This window comes from Sarcophilus harrisii, chromosome 3 (genome assembly GCF_902635505.1).
Source record: "Sarcophilus harrisii chromosome 3, mSarHar1.11, whole genome shotgun sequence".
Classification (NCBI taxonomy): Eukaryota; Metazoa; Chordata; class Mammalia; order Dasyuromorphia; family Dasyuridae; genus Sarcophilus; species Sarcophilus harrisii.
Window position 1 is genome coordinate 310,466,546 of NC_045428.1, and position 6,281 is coordinate 310,472,826.

Sequence of the window (6,281 nt, forward strand, 5' to 3'; positions counted from 1 at the left end):
AAAAAATGAGTTCCTGTAGATTAAATGCCCTTTACAAACTACCCCCTACCTACCTTTCTAATTTCCTAAACCTTTATTTCCCAATCCTGATCTCCAAATATTCAGTTGATTTAGCCATACTGGTCTTCTTGCTGTTTTAAGCACAGGATGCTCCATTTCTTAACCTCCAGTATTTTCACTGCCTATCCTTCACACCTGCGATTCTCTCCCTACTCATTTCTACTCCCGGATTTCCTGGCTTCTTTCAAGATTCAGCTAAAATCCCATACTTCGTAAGAAACTTTTTCTGGTCCTCCTTAATGATAGCACCATCACTTAGTTGATTCTCTCCAACCTTTTATATAGTAATTTTCATGCTGTATTCATTCCTCCATTAGATTATAAGTTCCTTGGCAGCACAGGACTATCTTTGTCTTTTTTTGTATTTGCGAGAGGAGAAAATTCAGTTGACTTTTGACAGATCAAATGTTGTTAACTTAGTAAAGCTGGTGGTTATTCACCTAGAGGCCATTCTTTCCTCACACGGAAAGAAAAAGAAGAAGAAATTCTTTTCTTGAACAATCTGGACACACTATCATGAGTCTATGAAGGAAAAGAAGGCTCATTGGTTATGAAGCTTGGCAAAAATGATGCATCAACTGTAACATTAGATTGAAGATAAATTTTGTATTTGTGTTTAGTCCAATGCCTGGCACATAGTAGATGTTTAACAAATGTTTATTGATTAACTTCTGCTCACTTGGTTAGATAGTCCATATCCTTAAGGAGTTTATGGACTATTGGGGGAAACAAAATGTTTGAAGGTAAATAAATACAAAATCACAATCACACAGTGATTCAAGAAAGAGAGATCCCTAACACCTGCTATTGAAGACAATGACACTTGAAAATGATCTCTAAGGTCTCTTCCAGTTCTCAAAACTCTGATTCTAAGAATTAAGCACAGAGAGGACAGATTTGATTTGACAAGGTAAAGACCTGACTTTGGATTCTAGCTCAGAAGTCTGTTTATTGGATTTTGGTTCACTTAAGGTTTTTGTGAGCAACAAATGAAAAAAAGTATATAAAATGACTCACAAGCATGAAAGTGCCATCCTAATGTATTATTATTTTTATGAACCTCCAAATAAATCAAGCCTTGGGTGACAGAAGTACTAGAGCACCAGTTTCAAATCAGTATCTGGTATTCTCACTTATAATGGTAATTCATGACTATCTTTGCTTCAGTCACACAAAGTTGCTTTACCTTACAAAGTATCTTATCTTATAAAGGAATCATTGGAAATTGTCAAACTCTTCATTTTCAGTGATGGTCATTTCTATCAAGTACCACAAATGATTAGGCTGATAATCCCCACCGTGATGTGTAAATTCCAAAGGAATTAATCCTAAAAGACTGAAATAAAAGCTCTGAGTATTACTTGGAGTTTCATGGTTAAATAGGAAGCAGGAATCTTTTTTTGGCTCAGTGGCACTTTTTCAAAGAAGTTTAATTGAAGTCTGAAATGTTGCATAAATGGAAGATATAAGTTTTAATTGAAAAATAATTATAACCACTTAATCATTTTTAAATGAGGGCTGTAATTGCAGTCAGTGTACAATAGCCAAATACAGACACTTAGATTCCTGCAATAAAGCAGGGATGGTACAGCTTGATTTGCTAATAGCACTTCCACTTCTCCTCCCTTTTGTCTCAAAGATTAATTCAGGCAAGGGCTATTAGTGCTGTTAATTGGTTCTGCAATTTAGACCTTGTGCTTGTGAATGAATGACTGATGCAGACGATCAGCCAATAAATGTGAGCACTTTGTCAATGCTTCTCATTGTCCAGTTGGGTATTACTCCCCTTTTTCTCCCCTAGCCACCCATCTCCTTCTGCCCCTTGGAGAATAAAAGGCCCAAAGCCTTTACTAGAGGAGAAAAATTCAGCTGGTCTTTGATAGGTCAATGAGATGCCTTTGAAATGTTACTAACTTAATGAAATTGGTGGTTATTCACCTAGCAGCTATTCTTCCCTCACCCAGAAAGAAAGAGAAGAGGAATAAATTCTTTTTCTTGAATAATCCACCCACTCTGTCATGGGTCTATGAAGGAAAAGAAGGCCCAGTGGTTATGAAGCTTGGCAAAAACGACACATCAACTGTAACATTAGCTTGAAGATAAATATACTCCAGAGCTTTGGGAGAATGCCTTCTTTAATTGCAGCCATCTTCTTCTTGGCAATTTCTAGGCATCTCCCTCCCCCCCCCCCCCAGGAGGATTTAGGGAGTTAGTATCTCAATTTTGAGACTGTACAGATTATGTCTTCCCCTAAGGACTGCTTAAATAATTGTAGGTTGAATTAGTTTCAAAGAGGAGTCCTGATTGAAGAATCTGCCTCATTGGATTAGGTGACAGCTATCATTAGGGAAGGCTTTACTGGATTTTACAATCCCCATGTAATGTCTTTCATCCAGGAGAAATTCTCCTTTCTTTCTATCCACAGGCTTCTGAAACTCTCCATTTAGCAGATGCTCATAGACATGACCACAACACTGAAATTTTTGAAAAAAGAAAAAAAAAAAGCTTGAATCATTGATATGTCAGGTATTTTCAGTATGCAGAGCATCCTTAGCTCAGGGAGTAGGAGAAGGATTGTGGAGCAATCCAGAATGGGGATAAACAAAGTAAGCACAGTGATTTAGATGACAAAGGTTCTTAACCTAGGATTGGTGGTCTTGTTTTTTTTATTTTTTCCTAAAAATTTTGTTAATTGTATTTCAGCATAATTGTTTTCCTTTGTAATCCTATTTATTTTAGTTTATGCAGTTAAAACATTGCCAGATCACAGAGGGATCCATAACACAATAAAGGTCCAATTTAGAAATATAATAGTACCCTAAATTGTATGGAAGATACAGTTCTAAAAGGCATTACACGCCTTCAAATTGGAATTGGAGCAATTAAATCTATCAATAATTACAGGATGAAGATATGTGATCAAAATGTGACATAATCAAATTATCTACGATCTTCCTGATTTGGAAGTTTTCTCCACTAATGCAGATTTCAGTTTATCCATATGGACCAGTCTAGTGTAACACTTGTTCAGTTTCTCCCATAAGTCTTCCACAGGGGCACTGTAGATCAGTTTTTCTTGTTTTCTAATTATATCACAAGGGTATCTGTAAAGCACTATCCATATGTCATCCCTCATCCTCAGCATAGCAGCCTATCTCTTCTATCGATCAGCCTTTTACTCCTATTCTTCAGTCTCTCATTGGCTATATGTTGCAGACTGCTTGCATTCACAATGTTCCTCTCTATTTATTTACCTTTTAATTCTTCAGAGATTGGTTTATAACTCATGTCTCACTAAAATACAACCTTATTTTATATTAAAAAGTATTTAAAAACCAAGATCTTGTGATAGAATTTTATTTACAAAGGATAAAAAGAAGTAGGAAAGCGGATTGAGTAGAACAGATGGGAGAAATAAGCATACTTGGTAGTATGGTCAAGAAAGCAGCATAGGAAGTAATAAAAAAGAAACTTCATGAGTGCTGGGAGCTATATCTAAATTCAAAAGGATTAGAAGCTGTCATTTTTATTGCAATATAAAATAAACATCCTCCACTCATTTTACCATGGAAATATTTATAGATGTGTCCATACTCCATACCCAGACAGCAGCAAGGTGGCTCAGTGGATAGCTCACTGAACCTGGAGTCAAGAAGACCTGCATTCAAATTTAGCCTCCGATGTTTACTAGCAGTGTGAATCTGGGCATTCCACTTAACCTCTAACAATAAAAATGTTTAATATTTATATTGTGCTTACTGTGTGCCATTCACTGTACATAGGTATTTTCTCCATCACAAAATTATTGGAATTGGCTTGAATCACTTCGTTGTTGAAAAGAGCCAATAAATCTTAAAGGAAATGAATGATTCATCAAGAATCAGCACATACTTCTCTAACACAGCTCATGAGATCAAGTGTCCAACCAGCATGTAAAAGATTAGTTCATCCACACATTCTGGTCTGGAATATCCAAAATTAGATTTTCTTTTGCATTTTCATATGAATTTAATTACTGCTGAATTCCTTTAGTTCTAGGCAGGTTGAACATAGTTGTTTAAAATTCAATTCAAGTAAACCAAACTCAACACAAATTTTTGAAGAACTTAATGTGAGCACTATACTATGTTAGGGACCAGGGAGTAACCAAAATTAGATAAGACAATACCTGTCATTAAGGACTTGAAATTTCATTGGGAAATAAAACATGTACTTAGACAATTTAAGTAGAAGTTAAATTATGACAAGTTATAAGAAATGACCAATGCAAATGTTATGAGATATTCAAGAGACTACAGAATGTAGCGCAGGAAAGGACTATAAAGTTTATTTAATCCAACTAATACTTTAATGAGAAGTTCTTCTATAACATACCTACAAGTGAGCACTTATAACTAGGAATAAGGGATAGCTTTGTGGAGGAGCCAGTTCCAGAACTGAGTCTTGAAGAAAGTAATAGATTTCAACCAGTGAAGATACTGATAGGGACCATCCAGGTATAAGGGATGCAACAAACAAATAATCATACCTAACATATATACCATATTTTAAGGTGTTCTTCATAGGTATTGAAGATACCTTGGTGATTCCAGGTATGGATCTCTAGCTACAAATGCTGCCTATTAAAGGCACTATTTTGGGGAGAGAGTAGTTTTATATAATGGAATTGTAAATAGTATAGTTTAGTTGAAAGCATTCCTCTATCACCATTAAATATAATCCAACAAACATTTATTAAGCACCAACTATATGCAAAAAACTGTGAAATGGTGGGCATATAAAGAGAAGCTGAAAAACAACCCTCAGTAATCTTCCTTCCATTCACTCTCTTTTTATATTCTCCCCTTCTTATATATTCTCCCCTTCTCAGTTGATGTTTTATACCAATCTCCAGATCTTTCTCCAACATTATACAGTAATTTCATTATCTTCATCACCTACTCTATGCCCTGCCATTATCTTTGGTGGCTTCAGTATGCAAATTGATGACACATACAGCTACACAGAGTTGGAAGAAACCTTAAAGGGCATTTAATCCTAATTCCTCCACCAAAATCTCCTCAAATCCAAGGATCTCTGCTTTTTTAGCTACATACCACCTCACAAACTATTCTAAGACAATTTCAAGAGAGGGGATTACTTTCTACTAAGGCAAATAATATATAGGACCCTAGATGTAACCGAAAGACTTAGATTTCAATTGGCAGATAATTAGATTAGAAATTAAAAGTTAGAATTGGAAGTTGGAAGACTCAGAAGTCATTTAGTCCAACCCTTTCAGTGTAACAACTAACACAAATCGAAGAATTTACATAAGATCTTATAGAGAATAAATAGCAGTTTCAGGATTTGGATCTAGGTCTCTTATTCCAAATTTCAACACTCTCCACTTTTCCATATTATGTAAAAAGAAAAATATGGGATAAAAATCAGGGAGTTACTCATATTTATTAATGTCTGTCTAATTAAAGTATTTAAGTTTTTAAAAACAAATTTAAAAGATTAATTTAAATTTAATTTAAAATTTAAAAAATATTTTAAAAAGATTAAGCTCAAATATCACCCTATACACAAGGCCTTTTCCATTCTTCCTGGCTACAGTACCTTCCTTTCCAAAGTCAAGGATATATACTTTGTATGTATCTTGCACATACCTCTTTATATACATATTATCTGTCCCAACAGAATGTAAATTCCTCTCAATTCTGGCTAGCTCTTGCTGTTACTTTTGCTGCCTCATCATTTATATCATGCTCCCTTCACTGTGAGGATTCCCACAAAATTTTCTCCTAGACCTTCTTTTTCTGCTTTGTATTCTTTCTCAGTAAAATTCTATCATCACTCATGGATTTAGCTATTGTATCTATACAGATGACTCACAGATATACATGTATATATGCAGATAGATAGATAGATGTTTTTATCTATTTTTTATCTCCAGTCCCAATCCCACTTTAGAGCTTTGGTCCCACATTGCCAACTGTTTATTGTACTTTTTAAAATGGATTTCCCAGAGACATCTCTGATTCAACATCTCTAAAATTAGATATATATATATCTATAGATATATATATATATCTTCTTTAACACCTTCTCCAGCTTAGTTCTCTTTTACATGTCTCTATTTCTGTAAAAGACACCATCATCACCCCAATTTGTAACCTCATTGCTATCCTCAATTGCTCACTCTTCCTCACTTCTTACATCCAGTCAGTTGTCAA